The sequence below is a fragment of the Rhinolophus sinicus genome, linkage group LG10, assembly GCF_036562045.2.
Source record: "Rhinolophus sinicus isolate RSC01 linkage group LG10, ASM3656204v1, whole genome shotgun sequence".
In the NCBI taxonomy this organism is placed as follows: Eukaryota; Metazoa; Chordata; class Mammalia; order Chiroptera; family Rhinolophidae; genus Rhinolophus; species Rhinolophus sinicus.
This window is the reverse complement of record NC_133759.1, coordinates 15,302,497-15,326,226: the sequence shown is the minus strand read 5'-3', so window position 1 is coordinate 15,326,226 and position 23,730 is coordinate 15,302,497. Positions and strand designations below refer to the sequence as shown.

At 38.6% G+C, this 23,730-nt stretch overlaps 1 pseudogene; it reads left to right on the top strand.

Annotated features, from left to right (window-relative positions):
• Positions 1-2,954: 2,954 nt before the first annotated feature.
• LOC109445389 (uncharacterized) lies at positions 2,955-9,502 on the top strand (annotated as a pseudogene).
• The last annotated feature ends 14,228 nt before the right edge of the window (positions 9,503-23,730 follow it).

Sequence of the window (23,730 nt, the reverse complement as noted above, 5' to 3'; positions counted from 1 at the left end):
GCTTTTAAAAATAGGCCAAAGTGGAAAATGTGCTGGTCTTTGCACAAATTATTTCCAACTCAGCAACACAGATACTCAACTGGACCATTTCCACATTTGGGCATCTCAAAGGAGCTGACACAGAGGGGAAAATCCTAAAACATGGTTTTTGTTTGTTTTAACTCTAGTAGAAATCTGGCTAATCCAAAAGCCAACGTTTCTAAAGTACATAAAAATAGTTACTTTGAGAATCAGGAGGGATGTGGGGACATTCCTGACAGGTGGTTTTGGGCATGGAGAACCACTATGTTCCATCTAATCAATATTCATACAGGGTTATCTCTCTTCCACTCCCAACTATTTGATCCTATTTTCTCACTCAATTCCTTGATATACTGTCTGCATTCCAGAAAATAAACAAGTACATGAACAAAACTCTTATAACAATGAGAGGATATTAGAACATGAGAATGAGAATTCCGCATAACTCAGTAGGTACAGATGAAAGAACTTTGGGTAGTGATAAATGAAAGGGACTTTACCTTATATACATCTCTGTACCTTCTTTTACTTCATTGTAAAATGGGCCAACTCATCTCTGCTTCATAAGATGAAGGCAAAATTCTTACAGTTTACGTGGGAGTATCTGCAAACTTTAAAGTAGGTCTTCTCAGATGCTATAGTGGGTGAGGATCACCTGGAGTGCTCCTTTAACACCTATTTCTGGGCTCCACCCCTGCCAATCCTGATTCAGCAGTTCTGGGGAGGCTCTAAAAATCCACATTTCTAACAAGCTCTCAGTCCTTGTTGATGCTACAGAGCCATGGGCAACATCTGCCCCAGGTAGCTCTGATCCAGACCATGTTTCACATTTGTTTCACTCCTTTTCTACTTTTACTGCAACAAATATAACCAAAAAAGGGGGGTGGGGTGGGGGGAGTCTAAATGTTCTGGTTAACCTTTGCCAATGGCTGCATATGAATATCTTAGTTTTCATTTCTATTTGTCTATTAATATTAAATATGGGTTCCTATTGCCAAGCCTGGCCCTTTCTCAATATTCTGGGTGGAGTGGTTTAGGGGGTCATGTGGTATACGGTTAAAAAGAATAGGACTGGGACAGGGCTCTACAGTGGAATTCCTGCTCGGTCAATCTTCTAGTTGCATGGCCAAGGTCAAATTACTTCATATTTCTGTGCCTTGTTTTTTGTTTTTTCCAAAATAGAAATCATATAAGTGCATCCCTTTTGATGGTTTTGTGAAGATTAAATAAATGAATATAGAAAAAGCATTTAAAACAAGATTTGCCACAAAGTCTTTCAAGCCAAGTTGGGCATGATAATAGAGATGAGGAAAAATCTCAAATGTCAGGATGCCTCTGTTTGACTGTTAAAGGCATTTTTTTCCCTTCATGATTTGTATATAAATTTCACTTGGACTGAATAGGTTCAGTATCCTCATTTTTAAGAGATGGGGAAATAGAATCTCTTGGGATTATTTGCCCCACCCCCCACCCCCAAAAATGGCAGAATCAAGATTTCTTTCCCAGACTTATCCTACTCAAAGCCCATAGTTATTTATGTATTTATTTATCTATTTATTTATCTATTTATTTATTTATCTAGGCAATATGCATAATTTTGGAGTATGGTGCTTGATGAGCTCTTTGAGGCCAGTCTATCACATTTCCCAGAACACTCTCCTGAAGGCCCATCGAACCCCATGAAGCATTTATTTGACAATATCATGAAACAATTCGGGAGTCTCAACCATATACCCTTTGATGGAAATAGAATCAGATGCATCTGTTAAGGGCCACTGTTCGCTGCGTAAAACGCCAAGGGGAGAATGAAGGCCTTAAATGAGAGGGGTGAGTACACGTCCAACCAGAGAGCATTGAAATAAGGATTGGGCATAGGAACAGAGATTCACTTCGCACAACAGTGATAGGAATTAACCTCACAATTCTATTAATAGAAATGTTTCAAAAAGACTCCAAGCTCAAGACGGAAGCGAGAACATACGTATTTCCCCCTTTCTTCCTATGAGCTCACTGAAATAGAAGTACAGAAATAAGCTAAAAAATAAGCAACGTTAGCTAAGAGAATGGATGGTGTGGAGAGGCCACCAATGAGCAAGCAACTACCACAAAGTTTTAAAGATTAAAACCAGTTGGGATGTTGATACATGTAATAGGCAGAATAACAATAGCCTGTAATGTGTTAGGGGCAAGTGGCCAAAGAGATGAGTATACATCTGCTGTAGAAATTCTAGAGGAGCTCTGGACTTAAAGATGGCAGATAAGCAGGGTTACAACAAAGATTATGTGTGAGGATCTTTTATAAAGTGAACTGCGTTAGTCAGCGACCCCATCACACCCTACCACAGCCTCCCACTGAGCACAGACTGCTTGGCATTTTGCTGAAAACTAGTAAGACAGGGCATCTAGAAGGAAATTGAGTAAGATGACTGCACAAAAGCTAGGGATGTTGATGCCTCAGGAAAAAAACAAACAAAAAAAAAACTCCTCATTTTAACATTGGGGGCATATGCATCACGATATTCAGCAATATGCCTGCTCACTTGAGAGCTGAGGCTGCCAGCCTCCCGCTCCACACGGCACCCAACCGACCTGCTCAGACAGGAAGGAGCTCCAGCAGAGTGTCCTACAAACACTTACAATCCCCAGGTTTGTGGGGAGAACAGTTCTGTGAGACACTACGGGAAGAGAACAAGAGGCAAAATTTATAAAGAAGAAAAAAGGAAAATAAAACAAGAAGAAATAAAGAAATAAAATGATAGACACAAACAAGATATCAAAATAGAAAATTGTGTTTTTGAGGCGTCTTTAGAGTGGAACCCCAAAGAGCTACAAGGTAGGACTGCATAGCAGACCTTCTTAGGGTGATCTAGAATTGGTACCAGATTGGGTATGGCTCATAAGGAAGAAGTAGGAGGCTTGCTGCAGGGAGATCCTGGAAAAGCGAAATGGACGGTCGTGTGTCTAACCTAATGGCCTGCAAGCTGGCCTAGAGTGGGAAGCTGGAGGACTTGAAGGAAATGATTCTGGCCGATAAATCCCTGGCGACTGGAACTGGCCAGGACAGCAGAACTGCACTGCATTGGGCGTGCTCAGCCAGACATACAGAAGCTGTTGAATTCTTGCTGCAACTTGGAGTGCCAGCAAATGATAAAGATGATGCCGGTTGGTCTCCTCTTCGTATTGCCACTTCTGCTGGCCTCCATGAGATTGTAAAAGCCCTTCTGGGAAGAGGTGCTCAAGTGAATGCTGTCAGTCAAAATGGCTGTACTCCCCTATATTATGCAGCTTCCAAATATAGGCAGGAGATCATTGTCATGTTACCGGAAGGCGGGGCTAATCCGGATGCTAAGGACCATTATGAGGCTCCAGCAATGCACAAGGCATCAGCCAAGGGTAACGATGATTCAGATCCTTCGGTACCACAGAGCATCCACAAACATCCAAGGAACCGAGCGTAACACTCCTGTACACTTAGCCTGTGACAAGGAGAGAGTGGAAGAAGCAAAACTGCTGGTGTCTCAAGGAGCAAGTATTTACATTGAGAATGAAGCAAAGACATCCCTGCAGGTGGCCAAAGGTGGGCAAGAGAATGGTGGAAGGTTAAGCTTCTTGGCTTTATTCTTACTTCATATGTTTTGGGGTTGTCCCCAGTGTCCTGGAAACTAATGTACTGACAACACATCATCTATGAATGATGAACTTTTTTTTTTCACCTTCAAAATCTTATAAACGTTTTGATTTTTGTTCCTACTGAGGTATTTTTTCTAATCTTACAGTTTGCTTTCCAGGCATTGAGTAACTGTTGAGACTGTTGTACTATTGTTGTATGTTATTCCCTATTGAACTTTGCTTAATTCTGAGTAAATGATTCTGTGGCTGTTGTGAGTCTGCAGCACTCTCCTACGCACCTTCTGTCCCTTCTGAAGCAGAACAACCCCAATAGCATCAGGCCAAGTGGTCTGCAAATGTTTTTAGGTGGATTCTAGAATGTTCCTTTTGTGCTGTTGAAACACATCCTAACTTGTTTTTTAAGCTCACTCAGAGGCCTAGACCAAATACTTATTTTTTTCCAACAGTATATTTAATTTACTTTTGTTATAGGAGGAATACTTATATATTTTAGAGGACCAAATTTTCAGTTGGAGGAACTGCTATCCATATTTGTTATTCCTAAACGCTAAAATAATGAAAAATGATGGCCCATGTACCCATGTATCTTCTTAAGGAGCTATTTCCCTCCATAAAATACTTTAAAAAGGAAGTTTTAAAGTACCCTATATTAAACCACACTGTACTGAAAAGAATGGCAAGCATGTTAACATACTATGTAACAAAAATGTGTTTTGATTTTTATTTCAAAAACTAAAAAAATAAAATGTTGAGAGAATAAACAAAAGAAAAGAAAAGAAGTAGGAGGCCTAGGACTCTAAATATTTACATTTAATGGGATAATTTGGGTATCTTTCCTCCTAAATCCTTGTATCAGATTTCAGGAAGCAGATGGAATAGGTTTGGTAATTGGACATTAATTTTTGTGTCCATCTCAGCTGGTCAGATAAGAAGAACCTAGTCATGATAATTTCTGAGATTAAAAAGTCACCATTACTCCACACTTACAATAGATACATAACATAGTAATTTAATTTTTAAAAAGTGTCAATTAATTTTTATGGGTATATGAATGAATAACTTTAAAAATAAATTCCAAGGGATGCTCAGTACTGATCTCTGTGGACCAGTCTAGCTCAGTACAGCTTTTTCTGAGTTCATTTCACCTTACTTTGGACCTGCGCCAGGGCTAAGCCATCTTCCACAATTTTTAATTTCAAGTCAAATATTTTATAGTATTTTTATTCTGTGTCTGTTTCATTTTTTGCTTGTTAAATCATTTATTCATTTATTATTTATTCAGACCCATTGAATTGTGAATGGTGCTAACGGAAGTGAAAGAAGAAACCAATCCCTTCCATACCAAAGATTTACACTCTAATAAGTTTTACACTCCAAACAAGTAATTACCATACCATATAAGATAATAAGATAAGCCTCCCTTCATTCATACTTTCCTTCCAAAATGTTCTCCCTTGGTTCCTGTAGGATACCGCTTGCATTCCTTTTGTCTCACATCTTTCCTTACTTTTCATTCTTTATTTCTCTGCTCACTCATACTGCCACTTAATTTCAATGTGACATTAGAGTTGGTATCATGAGCTGTTAATAAGGAAGTATTTCCTCTATTGTTTTTAGGAGCATCCTTTCCAGCTGAATTGTCTTTCAGTTTGTATGAACATTCTGAGAGATAATTGCCTAATTTTAGTTAAAGAAAAATGCCAACTACAATATGTTCTTATGATGTTTATGTAGTGGCAGCTTTTCAGCGAACATGTAAACTTGGCAGTTTTCATCTCAGAAGAAAATAAAAGCTAGACAAGTACAGCATTGCATTAGACAATGAAAATTCTTGAGAATATTTGGCAGCAAATAGAAACAGGTTGGTGTAGATAAACATTTAACTTAGGGATGCAAAATTCAGTACCACTGCCAGGATGGAACACAGACCAGGATCTGAAGGTCCGACTGCTTGGGGGCCCCTTGCCACTCAGAGAGGAATGCATAGGCGGCTGAATTGTTGGTGTTTTCCTACCCGTGATCACAAGAGACCATGATGTCAGAATCTCCCTACAACTAGTCCTGCTTTTCCAATCTATGTTGCAATTTCCACGCTTAGTTGCCCATGACACAAGCCAAGTCAATTATCCATAGCATCGGCACCTTAGGTTCACTCAGTTCCAGTATGTTTCTCCAACATCTGATCCTAAAGTGTGAACACCCAAATGCTGATATGTGTCATAGCAAATGGGAGCCAACTGGCTGTAATTCTCTGAATTGGCCATTTAGGAAGTCAGAGGGGCTAATGTTTTTAAAACCCTTATCTTTGCAGGTCCACATCTCCCAAAAAACAGAACAGTACGAAACAAAGCTACAACAATTACTTTTCGCCCTTTCTTTAAATACAAGTTGTGACAAAAATGTGGGCAATTAATGCATGTAAATTGCTCTCAGATCTGTTTTTGCCCATTTATCCCCACCTCCAGTGCTGCAGCACAAGCCCTCGTCATGTGTACGCTGGAATGTGACTGCTACTACCTGTTAAGTCTTCTTCCAACGTCCAACCCAAATAGACAGAGCAGCCTCTGTAAAATACGTCTGATCATGTGTGGTTCCCCATTGCCCTGGAGAGAGCATTCAAATTCCTCCATGCGGAATTCAAAGCCTGCCACCATCTGGTCTCAAGCAATCTTTCCTCCTTCTTGCTCCACATTTCCCCCCAGCTTGCTGTGGTTTTCCTGTGTTCCCCATATGCTAACTTCCAGAGATCCCCTACTCCCCTGTCTTTACTCAAACTTTTGTTTCCCTGCCAGGGATTCCTTTTGCTTTTTGTTTACCAGCTAGCTGTGTCCTGTATTATCCTTTGTTTAAATTTGGTTTCTATAATTGCCCTCTTCCAGTAAGTTACACATTTTTCTTTTCTTTTCCTACAGCCCCCATGACAAGACTTCTTCCCTCTAGTCCTGCCTCCTCTCCTTCTCTTCCGAGATCTCTATGCTGTATGCAGTGATCCTCCCTTTACTTCCAGTGCATTTTTCCTATCCATGGGTCAGGCCTCAGCCTGTAAACCATCATTGTAGATGAGTCTTTTTCCCATGGTTACTCCCAGATAGGGTAGGATTCCCCGTGACAATCTAATCTCATGTTAACTTGTCTTTCATACACATCACGTTAGAAGTGAATGAGCAGTTGTATGGTGATTGTTGTCTGTCCTGCTGGACTTAAATCTCCGTGAGGTCAGGGGGAGTGACTGGCTCCTCGCTTTGCCGGGAAATCGTTTGGACTTGCGTGGAACTTACTAGCTATTCACCATTTGTTGGAAGACATCAAGCTTCCTAATTATAATAATGATAAAAATGGATATTTATAACATTTAAATAAATATAATTACTGTACATGTTTATTATAATAAAAGTATTTTGTAGCTTAATTATCATAAACTGCCAAGTGACTGTCATTTTTTACACTAAATGATTTACTCAAAAGACTGTGTCTTCATGAAGAATCATAATTTGGGAAAATTTTAAACTCATGGGAGAAAAGGCATGTTTTGATTCTTTTAAATCTCTGAATTATAGACTGTTATGAAATTCGACTCACTTTTAATTTACAGAATCTGACGTTAGTGTCCTTTAGGACTGTTATGTTTAATGGATACAATAAGAATAATATAAAATAATTGTCTTGTTTATGTATACATTTTTGCTAAAGCATCTACAGCAATGTTATCTAATTAAATATGTCATCCTAAAATATGATTGGTGGTTTTATTTGACTATCAAGTAGTTTTGAACTAATGCACACACAAATCAAACACAAATTCACATATTTCTACTCAAATTTTACCAATTCCTATCAAAAGGAGGTTAGTTGAGTGCATTTACTTATGTTTAAGCCTCTAGCACATTACCAGTTACATTTTAGTCAATTAATACAGTCCTAGCATTGACTGAACAATTTCCCATGCACCTTACATATTTTCCCATGACAAAATATTTGTTGCACCTCCTTTTTTAGAATGGAAGCTCTTTAAAGAAAGGGGAGTTTTTAGCATTATTGTCACAGCTGTAGTTTTTCAGTACATTGCTCAGAGCAAACACCCGTGAAGGTTACTGTGTCCAGTGTGGACTTTGGGCAAAAGTATCATGGCCCTCACACATTAAGCATCTTGTGGAGAAGTGTCCTTGGGCTAGGGGGCAGCTGGATATGGTGTGGGGCTATGCAGCCCAAAGACCTATACTCTTCTTTTTCTGTAGAACAAGCATAACAGCAACATTGCATGGGTGCCATTAATATTTGGACTTGGATATTAACAATTCTGAGATAAGGCACCAAAGATTTAGGGTAGTGCTGAGAAATAACAGACTCACATCACAGCACAAGGAAAACTAAGGGGCTGTGGGTCTGTAGGAACTGAGTCTGGGCACAGCCCTTTCCTCTAGGAGAAGCCCAGCATGCTTACATCATCACCAGGCAGTCTGGGCTGAGCCCTGAGGCAACCCATTAGAAATTCTGGCTGCCATCTTCACGCACATCTTCTTTGTTCATAAACCCTTGTTTTCATGATGACTGAGTTGAGTCTGGGCTCACAATACTTTTTTAAATTTTCTTTCTTTCTTTCTTTAAGGCACTGAATATGTGGTGGCCTGGAAACTCAACTTGTTAAGAACCAATCAAGAGAAATTGGTCTTTAAGCTATAATTATCTAGATGAGAACAGGAATGACAAAAGGCAAAGCAATTACTCTTTTGTGAACATCTGCTCACACCTGTCACATCGGTCTATTCCTACAATAGCCCTGTGAAGGAGGTAGTACTGGCCCTCTTCAAAACCAGGAAAAGGAGAATCGGGTTCAATAAAGGCCTCCTCACTGGTAAAAGGCAATCTTGTCTGATTTCAAACCTCATTTGTTGGGCTGATTTTTCTGTGGTTCCCTTCAAAGTTATCATCCACACAAAAAGGTTTGTTTTGATGACAACGACATAAAGTGTTTGGGTCAATAATTCAGTGTATCTGCAGGCTCCAGACAATATGTCAGCTACTTCATTCTCTCTTACCTCGTCTGATCATCCTCTGGTCTCCAGTGGATTTTCTGCTCAAATTCTAATTAAGCCACAAGTCAGTGGTTTTCAAACATTTTTCAATTAATGAGATCCATTTTTAAATTAAGGTCTAAATCAGAAGTCCTACCTTTTCTTCATCAAACACAAGCTGCCCTTGACCAGATTTTGGAATACTGATGCTTCATAGAAAAAGGAATTTGAAAGCCACCGCTTGAATCAGAGGATTTACTATAGAAAACAATTGAGCATGTCCCGCTGTGAGTGTTCTCGTTTCCCAGGAACTCTGTCTTGGACAGAAGGCCGTGCCCTGTTGGAGAATTGAGGGCGGCTCACAATCTACTGAGCTGTTGTAGCAGCAATAGGATGAAAACATTTTCTTTAGAGTTTCGACTCACAAAATGGGAGAATCATCTAATTATCCCCGAACCCTGTTACTGCAACTCAATTGTATGGTGTGCAAATGGTTTATGTCATAAAAATTAGGCTCTCTATATATCTTGTGGAAATTGAACTAATCTCACCTTGACAATAAACTCGTAGGCAATCACACGGATTTGCCATTTGACTCCGTTTGTCTTCCTGATCCATTAATAGTGCATTTACCATCAAATGAACTGCAGATGATTTACTGCTGTTTGCCTTCAGCAGTGGAGATGACCAAGGTGCTGACATTAGCTGGTCACTCTCACCACAGGACAGAGACTCCCCAGGCATACAGGAAGCTTAAAAGAGTCTGTGAAAGAGGAACAGAAGAGGTTCAGCAGAAGGCAGACATCAAAACAGAAAATGAAATTACTGAATACAGGTAGCCTTTTTATAGTGTTTCTGCAAATGTGAGACAGCAGATACAGCTTCTCTTGTTGGCCACCCCACGAAGCATCCTACAAGTGTTATCCTGTATCAATGGATTTTGCTTATGGAATTTGTCCCTAAAGCCTAAAATGGAAATAAATGTTATACTTCTCTTTAATACTTGGAGGGAAGAAAAAACAAGAATTCTGAGATTCCCGTGTTTCCTTGGCTCCAATTTATTATATGAAATACAGCAAAGATGTCCAGTCCCTGCGATTTGGTGGGTTAATCAGATTGTCTTCCAGACATCATCGCTTTTTCGCTATTACACCCGTATAGTCCCTTTCACCTTTAAAACAACAGCAAGAGCAACAAAACAAAACAAAATAACACGGACACTTCCGTTCCTCCTAAGAGTCATCCAGTTTCTTCTTTCATAGCCAAGCAATAAGCCAACTCAACTCCTTCTCCAAATCACCAGCTTCATCCTGGATTCTAAATCTTGACTTCTCTGTTTACCCTCACTCAATTCTCCCTTCCAAACAAGAGCACAGGACACTGCATCAGGAGCTCTGTGTGTGCCATGAAGATTTTAGACAGTTTAGGATGGGTCTCAACTTACCCAGAGTTCATGGAGTTATGTCAGAAGTATCAGTGAAAGAAAAAGGAAATCACATCCAGGCAGACACTCTACCTGAGTCATAACTTCTAAGGTGGAAGTGAGGCATAATAGAACTCTGGGAAGAAGCAATTGGAAGGAAGCCTGGATCCAATATGGAGTTTCTCCACTCTTTTAAAAATTTTACTTATTTTAATTTTCTTCTAACGTCTCTTCCTCTTCTATAAGGGCAGTAATCCCATCATGGGGACCCCACTCTCGTGCCCTCACCTCCTAACACCCTCACATTAGGGATTAGGGCCTCAACATAAGAATTTGGGGGGACACATTCAGTCTATAACAGTCTATAACCTCATACAAACTACTTAATAATGCTGAAACTATTAAAACAGGGAATAACAATATCGCCCTCAAAGAGCCATCTTAAAGGTATCCTGTGGCACAGTGCTTAGAATGATGCCTCATACACAGCAAGAGCTGGAAAAATACTTTGTTGTCTTCTATTTTCTCAGGAAAATATATAGCTATCTCTCTCTGGGGTAGTACTTAATTAAAGGAGTAAATACAACCTAGAATGCCTAGGGAAGCATATGTGTAGTCTACGGATGAGGCGGATGGGCTCATCTCTGCACTGGCGATACAGCTCTTGGTCCTTCACCTGGAGTAGCCTTTTATAAAGGGATGCGTACCCAGAGGATGCCACCAGGATGTCATTGAACCCCAGAACACCTGTGTCCACTTATAGCATCATATCTTAAGGTTATTGACAGATGTGGGAGCTTCTAGAGGAAGATGACCAGGTTAGGAAAAGTCTGGAAGCCATAGGAATGAGTGAACAGCATCCCGCAAATCAGGCTGCTAGACATAGCAAATAAAAATATAAGAATCCCAGGAAAATCAGAATCTCAGATAAAACAACAGCTATATTTCACTATAAATAGGCATCATGCGATATTTAGGGCCTACTTATACTAACAAAGTATTCCTTGTTTATCCATGATTCACATCCAAGCAGTATCATTGTACGTAATTGGGCAATTCTAGCTACAAGGAGCTTCTTGTCCCTTGTGGAAGACACATGAGACAGAGATATAACATCACAGTCGTGAACATATATGTGTGTTGATACTTGAATGGTATGAATTGCTGGGTGCACACACTTCTGAGTGAGCAATGGGAAAGCTCAGGATTCAGTGGCATTATCTGGAGAGAATTCCTCTACTTTCTATAAAGAAATTCATCCACACTAATGTAAGCAAGGAATAAATATTACCACAGAATTTCCTAATACCTGTAGCCTTTATCCTGTGGTGATCTTAGGGTTCCCAGAGGTGATCTTAGGATCTAGTCTTCCCAAATCCACAGTGTTTGCTGTAGTTTATTCTCATCTCTCACCATTGCTGGTTCAATTAGGGGGTGTTGTTGTGATTATTCTTGGACTCTTTTTCACTTACTTCCTAGTGGAGTGAGTTTTAGGCTATCCATGTTTTCTGCATAAATACGTGACAAAAATCCTTCATTAGAAAGTCCTTTCAGTTTCTGGGACAACAGCAACTTTCTCAAATTTGCAATTTGCCACACAGTTTTCCATGAATATGTTATAGGTCATTCCAATATAAATTTCCAAACATGATAATGTAAAAAAGCTACCAGCAACGGAATCTGTGGCCTTTATTTTACAAATTCCATTTGGGATAATGCCCACACAATTCAGCTTTTCTGTAACCCACATGATTCAGCTTTTTTCTAACTCTCGTGATAAGAAAAATAAACTGTGAGGAGACATTTTATTCAAGGAAACTGAATGAGGTAAACACCTGAGCTATCATTTGGCTGCCACAGTAAGAGCCAAAAATAAACTCTGAAATTTCAAAATAAAACGCTAGTAAACTAAATATTTCCCTTCTCAACTTATCTGGATCTGTAATATTTAGAGGGATCCACACAGAGCAACTCCCCACCCTAGGCAAGACCTCCCTCTCTCAGGAAGGGTAGACAGGGTGACAAATATCACATAACACCACCATAATGAAGTGAGGAGGAAAACACATCCTCCCCCTCAAAATCAACAACAGAGCTGGGCAAAATTGTCAATAACAACCATGTCAGTGTTCTGGAAATTGGCCAATGACAGGAAACAAACTGAGATGTATCCAGTCATGGAATTTTGGGACTTCTGATAAGGACAGAGCATCCTTGCCCTGCACTCCCCACTCCCCACTCCCCATCCTGAGTGGTCTCTCCACCAGGGCAGAGCAGGTGGTGAACCTGCAACTTTCCTTCCACCGCTGAAGGGAGCTCCCTTAAGTGGGACATTGTCCGTTAAATGGTGACCTCAGTGGTAAGGAAACCAAACCAGCAGCTCCACTAACCCAAAGTTACAGTCCTGTTTGGGACAGGGCATAGATTCGCAGACTAGCCAGGGATTTAACAGTGAGTTCTGGGAGGTGACAGCCCTAGAGGCTGAAAGGATGGTTCCTTTCTCGGGTTAACAGAGGCTGCATACCTGCAGGACAGAGACCTACCCAGCAGGAGTAGCTGATTGCAAATCGGCTCCAGGTCTTCTGAGGTGAAGGAACTTATTACAAGACTGGATTGTAGTGATGGTTGCACAACTCTATAAATTGACTGAAACTAATTGAATAAAACATGTACAATGGGTGAATTTTATGGTATATAATTTATACCCAAATAAAGCTGTAAAGAATTTACATGACTCTGAAAAAATATACAACAATTTAAAAAGCAAGGTCCCAATCTAGATATTTGGATATCACATAAATCTGAAGAACAGATATTAATAAGCTAGACCTTACTACAAAGAGTTTAAATTAATATATACATATATAAAGTATTATAAAAGTCTATTTATCTTAAAGTTATCGTAAAATAGAAATTCAAGAACAGCACTGTCCAGTGTAACTTTCTGCAACGATGGAAATATATAGCTGTGCAGTCCAGTATGTTGGTTCCTACTCACATGGGGCTTTTGAGTACTTGTAAAGTGACTAATGTGACTGAGAAACTAAATATTTAATTCCACTTTATTGTAATTAATTGAAATTGAAATAGCCATTTTTGACTAGTGGCTATCTTATGGGGTAGCACAAGTCTAGAAAGAGCCCTTATACATAGAAATGTCGTTTAGGGAAAACAGTTGTTTCAAAACAGTGGAAAAAGAATAGATTCACTATTTTTATCTGCAGAGTATATTTTTAAGTCTTCCAACTCAAGAAATGCAAATGAAGGTAATGTGATACTATTTTTATCCAAAATAGGCAAAAGAAAAAATATTAACCATTATTAAGTAGATTGCTTGCTAATGGATGAAACAACTTGTGAGCTTGATTTTTAAGACATTCCCCGTGGAATGATCAAGGAATCTGGTTTATGGGGGAAAATTGCCTGTGCATCGCAAATAACCTAAAATTATGCTGATAGTTGACTCAGAAATTTCACTTGTAGAAAATGGCCCTAAGAAAAGAATATAAAATGAGCATAAGTCTGCTCACTATCGTGTTTACAAGAGCAAAAACACTGGTAGTAAATTAAATATTGAAGAATAGAAGACTACTAAAATAAATTACATCACTGTATTAGTAGAATTATAGTGTATTTTAATATTTATTGAACAAAAAATATTGTTTGTTAGCAAAACGTAGCTTGCACAACATTGGAAAATCTGATTTTATTTTTGATGTCTATATTTATCTGCCTCTGTATCTAGAAGCAAATAAATCAGTACAGCAGCAGGGCTCATCTATCGGTGATGAAATTATGGGCATATCAATTAGGGATCTCTGTGGGCAAGCACACAAACCAATTCCAGTTACATTATGCAAGCAGTGTTTATTTAAGAAGACTGAAAAAATAGATTAACTCATTGAGTCTAACTGAGAGAGAGAGAGAGAGAGAGAGAGAGAGAGAGAGAGAACAGGAAAAATATATATATTAAAAGAAGCACAAAAGAGTAGGAGAATGATATAATGTGCAGCTCTATGACAACAAATTGTAAAGCTGGAGTCCTCCTAATGGTCCAGACATTAAGTCTTTAGTTGCTGGCCTCTGAGATGGTTCTGGTCCAGAGCATCTTTGAGGAAGAGCCCAGGCAGCAAGGGTCAGGGATGTGGGGGAGAGTTCAGAGATCAGGTCAGTAGCTATCTGCCAAGTAATACAGGAATGTTTCAATATTTTAACAAGCATTACAGCTGTACTGTGCTAATAAGATATCAATCTTGTCTATGTCTATACATCCTATATTTACTATCTACTGTCTTCATGAGGTCTCTGCTCTATTTGCTTCTTAGAAGCATGTTTCAAATATTTTTCTTAGGAAGGAATGGGATATGTGGCTTATTCTAAGAATTCTTAAAATTTCTCAAAAGTTAGGTGGTCGATGATAGATGACAAATAGATGGATAATACAGATAGATGATAGATAGATAGATAGATATACAGATAGATAGATAGAAATTTTTCAAATATCTTTCCTGAATTTAGAACACTTGCTGCAATCATTTAAAAAAAATGATATAGAAATATTTTTCCTCTGACTTCTAAATGCAAATTTTGCATTTGAGCAATCTGACAACAGTTAGATTGTGTTTCTTTTTTAGTTACCTTACTCTTTTGACCTGGAAATTTATATATATATATATATATATATATATATATATATATATATATATATATGACATTGTGCCTTTTCTAATTAATGTAGCCTAGAACTTAAACCATGTTCAATCTGAAGACTCTGAACTTTCTTCTTCAGTTAACTTTCCTGTATTATCTGCTTAATCATTGCTTCAACTCTCTCTGTGCTTTCTTCCACATCTGATATGCATATATTAATATGTTAGAACTCTAGGTCCTCCAGGCCTCTTATCTTCTCCCTTATTATTCTTATTATTTTCAGCTCCTTTTTGTTTTACTCAGTGTTTTGAGAGATTTCTGGCACTTGAACACTCAGACAAATAATTGAGGTCTCAATAGTAACCAGCCTGTTATTCAATTACTCTACAAAGTGTTTAATTGTGAAACTATGTTTTATAGTGCAAGAAAATCTCTTTGCTGCTGTACTTGAATTCCCATAGATTTATTCATTCATTTATTTTAAAATTCTGTTTTCCATCAGTCTACTTCTAGCAATTCCATTTTACTGGTTCCAATTATTTTTCTTTATCATTCCTTTGACCTATGCATTCCCAACCCCACTCTATTATAGATGAGTGGTGATTTTTCTCAGCCCACTGGTCTAAGTAAGGATTATTGTATTAAACTAAATGGTGATGGAAAGCCACACGCACTTTCCCTACAGATTTGCAGTGTGGAGAAAAGACATTCCGCTGATAATGGTGATCATCTCTTCATGTGCTTATTTTCCATCACTTTGTTCTCTTCTGGGAATTTCTCGTCCTCTTTTATCCATTTTTCACGTTGTATTGTTTGGGTTTTCTTACCGATGAATTTTAAGGGTGCTTTATATTCTAGATACTAGTCCTTTGTTAAATATGTAGTTTGTAAATATTTTTCTCCCAATCCATAGGTTATCCTTTCATCTACTTAACAGTGTCTTTCACAGAGCAAAAGCATTTAATTTTGGTAAAGTCCAATTTAGTAATTTTTTTTAACTTTAATGGATCACATTTTTGGTATCATGAATAGCAATTTTGCCTAACTGCTAAATTCTGCAGACTTTCTCCCACATTTTCTTTTAAAAGTGTTATATTTAAATCTATAATCCACTCTCCATGAATTTTGGTATATGATGGTAGGCTTAGGTAAAGAGTCACTTTTTAAAAAAATTGACTTTATTTCTTTAGAGCAATTTAAAGTTCACAGCATTTATTACTGTCAGTTGATGATCTTGCTTTCCAATTCACTGAATAATTAAAGGAATCAGAAATTTAAGCATTCAGAAGATAATTTCTCGTGACTCGTAACTTACCTATGTATCTAACAATATCCATATCCTTATGCTCTGCCTTCCTCATGTTACAACAGATGAAACATCTGCCTTTCTTTCTGGAAGCATTTCCCCCCATCCTCTCTTGTTTACACAAAGCTAACACCCCAGCAATATTCCTGTTTCAAATATTATTGTTTTTTTCATCAACTGTGGCATACTAATTGTAGCATATGAACATGCTGCTATCTCTTCTATATTAAAAATATATATTAAACACACTTTCCTCTTAAAATACTACCAGTTTATTGGCTCCCTTTCTCATCAAAAGTACTTCAAAGTGTCAGTTACAGTCACTATCTTCATTTCATCTCTTTTCTATTTTTGTCTTATACCCACACTAATCAGTGATTTCCCCCCATTATTCCATTGAAATGCTTTAAAAACAGCCTTCTTGTTATTAAATCCAGTGTTCAAATCTCAGTCCCTATCTTAGTAGAGTAGTGGTTTACACAGGTGATCCCTCCATCTTCCTAGAAACAAAATCATGACTTGGTCTCCAGTCTAGGTTTTCCTCTTACCCCATTGGTTGCTCCTTCAACTTGTAGCCAAAGTGTTGAGTGACAAAAGATGAATGGCTAGAATTGGCGTTTGCCTTAAAGTGTCCAATAGCTAGGGTACCCACCTCCCTTACTCAAGAGAAAACACATTAATGTGAAGCAATATTTCTTTTTATAAGTAAGCGTGATGTGTTCTCACTCTTAGCAGTTTCTTGGCAGGAATAGCTAATTTTCTTTTTTTTGGCCTTCATTAGTTTCCTGTAGTGCTTCTCCCTGTACCTCTTTTCACTTTATTAAAGCTCATGCGAGGAAATTATCTTACACTAAAGAACACACATAAACTTTTATTTAGCAAGCTGTGGGAATTAGGGATATACAGCAAGGACAATTGAGCTCCTTAAGTACCAATGCCACCAACGCTCTCTCACTCATCACTCATTCATTGGACTGATTGCTTTAATAGAATAGGAGGTACCACTTCTCCCCTGGATCAACACATTGTTCTCTCTGGGTGTCACAGAAGATAGAAGATGGGGCCAGGCAGGACTGTGAGCCTTGGAAATACACTGGGAGTGAGAGTGTATATCACTAAGAGATCTCTATCAAGGCAATAGAAGGAGGTGATAAGAGACATGTGAGTTTAAGAACTTCAATCAAATGGGAGTTTTATACTCAGCATTTGTGGGAACAAATTCAGTGGATCCAGAAAGCTGCCCTTACCATTTCCATTGTGCAGCAGTTTATTTCCACTATAAAACTGTGTTTACAAAGTCAGCTCAATGCTGATTTTTCTGTTGGACTTGCTAGAAGCATCCTTTGCTCCAAATAGTGTGAAGAACTTGTGGTACATTTCATCACAACTTTCGTTCAAGTTCTTGCAGCAGGAAATGTGTAGAAACTGAGTTTCCTTATATAACTCAGATAAGAGAGTCTGCAGGACTCTTCTATTAACACATGGGAGCAGAGAGCAAGAAATTATTATCTGTATCTATATAAATTAATGGGAAATTTTATGTTATAGCATCACCCGAAAAAGGGCTGAAGGAATTTTTGACTTTCTTGGAGAGGCTAGTTGAAGTGGACTTACCTAACATATACACTATATGGCATACGTGGAATTCACTTTGGTGGACCTTGCAAGATGAGGTGGGGCTGACACCTCACAAGGTTGGACCATCATCCTCAATAGCAGGTGATGTGTAATGGAGCACTTTCTCACTAGAATGGCAATATGACAGGTGCTCCAAGATAAGTAGCTCCAAGTAGTTCTGTATTTTACAACAGCCAATGATTCCCCTGGTAATGACTCTGGTGAAAATATCTTGTAATACCATAATTACTAACATTCTCTCAGGTGTTACTATGTGTCGGGCACCAACCTAAGACTTCACTGGTGCTATGTCATCAAATCTTCAAAATAATTCCATGTTAGGTATTATTGTTACCCACCCCACCCCCTCATTTCCCAGGTGAGGAAAAAGAACTAATCAAAAGGTCATACAGCTAGTAGGTAGCAGTGCCAGGAGTGAAAACAAGGCTGCTTTACTTTAAAAGTTGTTGCACTTAACAACTGCCTTCTAAGAAGTTGAAAGTCAGAAGCATGACCTTTAAGAATACATCTCTGGTGAAAGGAGATGATATCCAGTCAGCAAAGTAATCAGTGGGTTGCCAATGGGAGAAGCAGAGGGTTAGAGACTGGAGAGATTAGAGGAAACCCATCATGAAGGAATCGGAGTTAGCAAAGGCTATCGGTAAGGACTGTGGACAGCATTTCAAGTTTCCCTGCGGTTGGCGCACCAAAATGCAATGGAAAGGCAGCTTGAATCAGAACAAGGAACCCAGTACCTCCTTCTTACAGGTCTTTCTTTTCTCCCTCCACACAGTAAAGGTGGTAACAGGAAAGAAAGGAATGGCTACAATTTTATTGATTTTCCAATACAGAGTGGTAACTCACCCTTCTCAGTAGTGACTTCATAGGTACACCCAAAGAAAGTCAAACCTAGGTGGCTGCGTACCGGATAAAACCCTGGGATTCTATCACTAAAAGAAGCTAGGTAGTCAGGGCCCAGCAGTTACAGAGGTCACTCCCCCTCACATTCAGCCCAACGAAGAACCACTTTATTCAATGAATCCTGCAGGCACCAGGATTAGATACTTAAATTGTTGGTTAGGAAAAAGCATAGGTGGGCTTTACTTTATTTTCTGGGTGTAAAATGAAAACATATTTATCCTGGAAATTTTTGAATTCACAGAACTGTACCATCAAAAAATATAAATCACCCATGTTGGCACCCTTCAGAGGCAATCATTGCTAGCAGACATGACTTTTTCACATCCTCCATCTCCTGCTAATTTCAGAACCCCAGATGACCCAGTAAAACCTGAGGTGTCCTAAAGGAGACTCTATCATTCATGGGGGCTGTACAACTTGTGCTGAAAGTGTGTCAGACGGCAATACTTTTTCCCCTTTTTCCCAGATTCCGAACAACCATTCCTTCCCCTGTGATAGACAATTTGATTAAGGAAGACTGTCTACACTCTGAGTAAATTTGACATGTTATTGGGGCAAAGGATTTTTCTACAGCCATTAAAGATAAGATTGACTGGGGATACAGAAATATGTGCTGTGCTAGGGTAGCCAGAGCAAGATCTGCAGATAGCAATTTCTTTGTTCGTTTCATGCCAAACTTAACAAAGTACCTAAGGGAAAGAAATTAGTTGGCAAATCACTTGCTTATCAAATCATTTCCTATTTTAGGGCTGTCACTGTTTTTCGGAAGATAATGGGTGAAAAGGCGCCACTTCCCATCACAGAAGGTTGTGAGGCCCAAAAGGTTCTTTCTCAAGACTTTATTACTTGGGTTAGAAGGGCCCTTCTTTCAGCTCTCTCAAAAACTGAAACTAGAATAATATGCGATCACAGACATCTTTCACCAACTACTGCACTCCATTACTGTACAGTGCATTGGTGTTTCTGGTGGGTGCTGTTATAACTGTGCACGTGCGCACATGAATACAGAAATCCATCCCTCTGATGTATTATTCATCTTTGAGCAAATATTCATTGAACATCACCTAAGTGCCAGGGGCTCTTTTAGTTGCTGCTGCCATGGTAATGAAAACACCCTCTCTGCCTTAGTGTGACTTACATTTTCGTAAGGGATACAGACAATAAACAAATAAATAATATCTAATATAATGCAAAGGGTTGCTCAGCACAGTGACAAAAGTAAAAGAGCATCATATAGATATAAGGAGATGTTTCTATTTTACACAGAATAGTCAGGCAAAACTCTCTAAGGAGGTGTCTTTGGGCAGAGATTTGAATAAAATGAGGGAGCAAGATCATGGAAGAGTGGATTAAAAAAAGAAAAGCAGGAAAGAGTTAAGTGCAAAAGCCCTGGGGAAGGGGAAGTAGTGAGTTTACATTGGCTCTAAAAAAACAGCACAAGAGAGGGCTTGGTGGCTAGAGTGAGGGCGGTAAGGGGGACGTGAAAGCAAAGACCTTAGAGATATATAAGCAGAGCCTTAAACACCATGGAGACATCATGATGGTAAACGCACTCCCTGGTTTCGTCTCCTTCCACAGCCTTGAACCTGAACCCCTTCACAGGGCACCCGCCCTCTCTGATGATCTGCACCCCACTCACTAGTCAGCTCCAACCCCTGGCTCATCATATGTACTCTTTTCTTGAGCTGCCCTGAGCTCCCCATACACCCAACTCCCCAGGTTCTTCCTTGCTTCTCTGCCTTTGTATCAGCTATACCCTTGGCCTCAAATGCTGCTCCATATTGACCTGGTGAATTACGACACTCATGGGAAAAAAAATGCCTTTTCTGTGCGGATTTCCGGGTTCACACAGGAAACCAAACCCCACTTTATGCCACGTCTATTTTTACCATATACCTGCTCTGTGGTCATGACTTAGGGGCATTACTGCTTCCCTCATAAGAAAATGAACTTTGTGCAGTCACAGACGAGGTATGTATCTTTAAATTACTGATGCTTAGCACAAGGCCAAATGGGGGGTGAAAATAAGAAGAAGAACAACAGCAATAATAACAATAAAACACATGAATAAATGAATGAGCTGGTGAGTGTCTAGATCAAAGGAAAGTTGTCTGAATGAGTTTGGGGTTTATTTTATTTCAGGTCAATGGTACCAAAAGTCATCAGAAAATGGACTTTTCTTTCATTTTCATTCAGCCAAGAAGACAATTTTTTTCTGAACTTTTTCTAATAGAAAACTGTAAGTGAAGTGAATGTCAGAAATGTTCTATGCAAACGTAATAACGACATAATACACCTGTCAAAATGGTGTTTAAAATAAAATGCTAACAGACCCATATAACTGAAGAGGTTTTGTGGGAGTTGCTATTCTAAAGCAGTTTTTAACACTCTGCAAAGAAAATTATCACCTACGTGATACTTTTAGAGCAACTGTGCTTTAGAGGTGCAAACTCTACCTGACATTACCAGTAAGACATTTCAGACATTCCATAGAGCTGATCAGCTGTGGATTGCAAATCCACAGAATGGGCCAACTCACAGGCTCAGGGTTGAATGGGAAGAGAATGAATGACATTTCAGAGTAAAGTTTGTCTTTAAACATGGCCCTTTATTTAGGTAAATGTCTAAAATTTAACATAGAATGTTAAATATATGAAATTAATGTGACTAAATCATATTTGGAAATAATAAATTAAAAAAAAAAATGATCTTTGGTGTGATTCAATGATTGAATTAAGTTGGAAGTAAAATGGCCTCACATAAATTGAGATATTACGAATCAAAGGCAGGCTGAGAAGATAAACTGAAGTTGTTGTCCTGCCCTATTTAATCATGCCCAACTTCTCTTTCCTCACATTTCTCCTCTAGTCACAATTGCTCTAGGGGCCTCCCTCCCTGGCCTGGGCAGGGACAGGGTTATTCCAGTTTCTGAGGTCCCACCAGCCCTAACAGAGGAAATGCCTCAGGTCAACCTATAGTGGACGCTGAAATCATGAATATGAGCAGAGCTAATCCACGTGTAGAAATGAAATCTAGCAATTTCGAGATGGAGGTCTACATGGGTTAGCACAAGGGAGGAACAAAAAGAAGGGTTAATACTGAGTTGCACAGCTGGGCGAAGCTGAGGGAAGGAGAAGAAGTGGAGAGGACAGAAAGGAAGAGGAAACACAGCTACCACTTATTCTGTGCTTACCATCTTGTCAGGCACTATGTTAAGTACCAGAAGTAGAGAGTACACTCTTAGCCAACAGCATTTTGGCACCTACCTGGAGTTCCCGTGATTATTTGTTGAAGGAATTACCTGGCACAGGTGGTTTGCTTCAGAGAAGAACCTGTCAGTGGTAACATGGATAGTCATTATTTGCCACAATTTTATTCCCCTTGATTTTCTTCTAACCACTGGCATTTCTTCTTCTCTTTGTTTTCAATCCATCAGTTTAACTGTAGATCTCTAAACCACAGTCATTAACCCTCTGAATTTCTCTGAATTTACCCTCTCTCTAATTGACTGAAAACACTCTCATTTCTCAAACAGGATGTCTAATGATAATTTGCAGATCTTTACCGATTTTCTCTAATCAACTGCATGTACTCATCACCATTTGGACGTCCCACCATCGCTCAAACTTAGCATAACCTCCTCATCACCTTCAAAGGAACTCCTCAAGACATTATCGGAATTATAAATTCTATGAAGATATTTTTGATATATTTATTAATTTGTTCAGCCTTCCTAGATTCCAGGATAATTGATTCTAGGGTTTGTGTCTTTTTCTATTTGGTGTTGCTTAGAGCATCTAGGACAGTGCGTGGCTAGTACAGTGACAGAGGGACCCATCACATGTTTTGTTCATTGAAGTGAATGCAATGGTTCAGTAAATATGAGGCAACTAAATAGTTAAGAAAACATAATTTAGTCAAAATATTTTGGACTCTTCAAAAACTATCTCTAGCAATATACATAAACCTGGAGTCTGTAAGTTTTCAACATATCAAGGAACATAAAAATGTAGCATATGTTTTGGTGAGTAAAATATATACCTACACATAGGTAAAAAGACAGAGTGATTTCAATTGCAGTATCATTTGCAGCACCAAGTGTATACCACAAAAATATTCACTAATGAGAGCTAAAAGAAATTGTGGCACATCAGCAAAGTAGCATATCACATTACATACTGTGTGTGTGTGTGTGTGTGTGTGTGTGTGTGTGTGTGTGTGTTATTACCATTCGGCTTGGATTTACTGGAAGAATACACACTGCACAAGCAACTAGGAGGAGATTAGGATCACAGCGAGGGGTAGGGTTAGGGTTTGGGGCAGGAACTTGAAAGCCAACTATATAAGAAAGATTAAATTTTCGCTACACACTCTCTCCAACATCTGGATTTTTATTAGATGGTTATCTTAGCCTAAATAAACGAAACCAAACAAAACGAAAAACCAACTCCTGATAAGTGTAACAAAACCACAGCTGTTAAAACTACAGAGAAGTCTGACGCAACAAGTTTAATGGAGTACCACCTTAAAAGTGGCTGATACAATTTACCAAAGGTGGGTTTACTGTAGAGAAAATATTAAAAAGATATACATTGATATATATACAAAGGGTGCCAAAAAATGTATACACATTTTAAGAAAGGAAAAAACTGTATTAAAATTGTACTACTAAATATGTATCGATAACAAAAGATGAATATAAGTCACATTTGACTTCTGCAATTACAAGAGGTGCTCAAAGTGGTTACCATCAGCATAATTTTAATATAGCTTTTTCCTTTCTTAAAATGTGTATATATATTTTTTGGCACCTTCTGTACATATAAAGAGAGGGCACTGTGCTGAGTGGAGTAAGTCAGACAGAGAAAGACAAATACAATACGATTTCAGAACAAAATAAAACACAATGATCCCTTTGTTACAAACATCTGAGCAAATAAATCAAGATTCAATCAGGGCTCCCTAAAAGAAATGTTAAGTATTAGAATCAATGGGTCTTTTGAAAATATTTCTGAATATTACAAAACAATTAAAATGATTTGAAAATACCTATTCTTTTTGCTTATATACTTCCCCCTCTTCCTTATACTAATAAAAGAACAAAATAAACAACAAAACAATAAAACTCATAGATACAGAGAACATTTTGA